The 3,148-nt window shown below is 45.9% G+C and overlaps 1 long non-coding RNA gene across 1 annotated transcript in view; it reads left to right on the forward strand.

Moving 5' to 3' along the window:
* Nucleotides 1–476: 476 nt before the first annotated feature.
* Nucleotides 477–3,148, forward strand: part of LOC108642041 — a 64,710-nt gene continuing 62,038 nt past the window's right edge. The window contains exon 1 of the long non-coding RNA XR_001922428.2: nt 477–537. This is a non-coding gene — a long non-coding RNA (uncharacterized LOC108642041). The remainder of the gene's footprint in view (nt 538–3,148) is intronic.

Here is a 3,148-nt window from a genome sequence, read left to right on the forward strand (position 1 = left end):
TGTAACCGCGTGTTAAATACGGGGGTTAATCAGAGCGCTGGAAGCCTGTCCTGGCTGGAAAGTTCAGTAGTAAGGTCTCGTAGTTCCAAGTGGGAAACAAGGCAAGCTACTCGAATAATACATTAAAAACCACCTAGTACTACGTGAATAACACGCAATGAATAGAAATCACGGGCGCACCCAGCAGCCCAGCACTGACGGGCAGCCACAGCGGGGTCAGCTGTGGGGTCAGGTGGGTCTGGCGCTCAAATTAGTCCCAGTAAGTGGGTTAGAGATTCACCTCCGGGGGAGGAATTACTGTGGTGTGTGCCTGTTAGTAACAAATAGCTGCTTAAAAAAAAAAATGCTTAGTTAAGTTGGATACTTCGGGGTGCTGTTGCAAACTTTTTAGAATAATTCAAGCCTTTGGGCTTCTTGCAGGAAAGGCACGTGCTAATTAGCAGCCCGGTTCTCTAGAGCAGACAGGGATCCTTTCCCGGAATTCCTGCCCGGAGGAGAGCACAGGACACGGGTGTCACACGGTGTCACGGATCACAGGTAAGTGTGTGTCAGGGGAGGGGGCACGAGCTGGGAAGAGGAGAGAAGAGGTCTCTGCAGGCACCGGGGAAAAGGGAAGGAGAGCACGGAACAGTTAAAACAGGAATGGAGAGGAAGGGCTGCGTTTAGATTTTACATGAATTGTTGAGTGTCTGATCGTGGTTTGTGATCCACTGGCTCCATACAGCTGGCACGGCTTCACTGGGTTCGTTCCTCCCTAAAAAGCACAAATCCCCCTGTTCAACCCATAATTTCCTCCTTGTCTCTAACAATAACTTAGTGCTCCCATAGTTTCTTAAGTACTTATCAGCTCAGCTTCTGCCTGAATCAGCAAAAGCAAAGAAAATTTGCTTTGCTCCAGTTACTTGCAGCAGCCACCACAGTGCTTCCTTTCAGGAGCAAAAACGGATCCACAGAAAGTCAAGGGAGTAGTAATTCTTTTTTTTTCTGGTGACAAAGCATGTGTGTGAGATTTGTGGGTGTAATTTAGGCAGTTGTAGAATTCTTACTATAAATTTTTTTAGCATGACTAAGCAAGTCCCCTCTTGTCTGTACCACCTGATGCCAGTGGGGCTTCCTGCATAGAATTCCAGAATGGTTTGGATTGGAAGGGACCTTAAAGCTGGTCTCATTCCACCCCCTGCCATGGGCAGGGACACCTCCCACTAGCCCAGGTTGCTCCAACCTGGCCTTGGACACTTCCAGGGATCCAGGGGCAGCCACAGCTTCTCTGGGCAACCTGGGCCAGGGCCTCACCATCCTCACAGCCAGGAATTCCTTCCGAAATCCCATCTAAACTTATTTCTCTCAGAAAAACTCTTTATTTTTTTTTTCTTCCCAGAAATAACATTTCTTGTATAATTTTAAAGCTTTTTTGCTGTTTTGTTGTTCCATAAAGGAAGAGATCAGGTTGATTATATAGAGGAAAAAAGGTTAATCCAGAGTAAGCAGAGAAAGCTGTTGAGGAAACAAGAGTTAATGTGGTTTTTGTTGAGTGTGTGGCTGGAGCAGCAGCTGTGTGTGCCCAGCAGAGCTGGTTCTGGGGAGAGCAGCTACACCTGGAGACAACTAGATAATGAATAAAGTGCAAATTTGGTTCCAGGTCCCATCTCCAAGTCAGCCTTCTCAGCTCGTTGTGCTGTGGGTTTAAGAGGAAACCCATTGTATTTTATTAGGGATGTATCCATGTTAATCTCAGGAATTGCCAGAAAGGACCTGAAATTGGGCATCCTGATGGTTCTGTTTGGGGAAACTGCTGATGCCAATCAGAATCTCCCTGGAAAAACGGGATTCATGATGGGGCAGATCATGGTTGCATTACAAAGGGTTTTCCAAGGCCCTCTGTCACACTTCCTCCCTCTTCAGCTCCCAGTGGAGATGCACTCCACAATCCATGCTGCTGGACTTTCCTGACTTGGCTGGTGTAAGTTCTTTGGGCAGCAGCTGCAGAAATACAAGCCAAAAAGTCTGGGTGAAGCATGTAAAGCCCAGTAACCTCAGTCAGGTCACTACAAGTGTGTGGGAAAACTGAAAAAAAACCCCACACCAAAACAGCACTTGCATGCTGTTTGGCTGAGGGGTCTGTGCTTTTCCATGTTTTTTCATGGAAATATTTAAGGTTTTTTTTCTTTTTTGGGGAGGCCCTTTTGACAGGTCCTGCCAATGAAGCAATCCCATAAATTATATATACATATAGTAAGTATAGGGGCATAAGAATAAATGTCTGGAGCTTGCCCTTCTTTCAGATTTTGAGATCTTAAATCCATTAATTGTATGGCTGGAAAAAAACCCACCCCTAATGCTTCTTTTGTTTGGGGTTGGTGGAAGAAAACCACATTTCATATATTTATACGTATACAGGTCTGTACAGGCTCATTTCTTACTGGCTTTAAAATGCAGAATAGTCCTTGTTAAACTTGTTTAAACCTTTCCCTGCTGCAAATTGCTGATGCCAGTTTGGGCTCTGGTCTCACTCTTTCTGATGTGACTGAGGGATGGTTTTGGTCACAGAGGTCACAATGCACATTTTTTGCCGAACAAGCTGGGTGACCTTCTCCAAACAGAAAGAGCTGCTGCCTAAATGAGTTTGATCTGTGACTTCCGAGGTACCTTTGGGATCTCCCGTAGCTGGGAGGACAATCCTTGTTACCTTTGAGAGCTTGGATATTGTTTGTTTGGAAAAGCATAGGATTTATGAGTAGGTACAATAATTTTTATACCATTTGTTAATATTTGCTGCAGGTCCCTGGGCTGGAGGAGGGCTCTGCAGGCTGTGCTTTCAGCAGTGGGGACGTGGCATTTACTGTTTGGGGCGTGAGTTTTGCTCTCAGTGTATCAGCAGTGAATCCATTTGCATTCATCCTGCCCCTGCTTATTTAGTCATTTTGCTGGGAATGCAAATGTCTTCGTGCAACTAATTTGTTTTGCTGTGCAAGGTTTGCCCTTTATTTGAACTTTATTCATGACTGGAGAGATATTCTATGGAATAATGGACTGGCAGCTGGGATGCCATGGCCTGTGTTAACCCCTGAGGTCATCGAGTCCAGCCAGCAACCAGCACCATGTTCACCCCTGAGCCGTGTCCTCGAGTGCCACAGCCACAGGGTTTTGG

This window comes from Manacus vitellinus, unplaced genomic scaffold (genome assembly GCF_001715985.3).
Source record: "Manacus vitellinus isolate BGI_N305 unplaced genomic scaffold, ASM171598v3 scaffold_94_pilon, whole genome shotgun sequence".
NCBI lineage: Eukaryota > Metazoa > Chordata > Aves > Passeriformes > Pipridae > Manacus > Manacus vitellinus.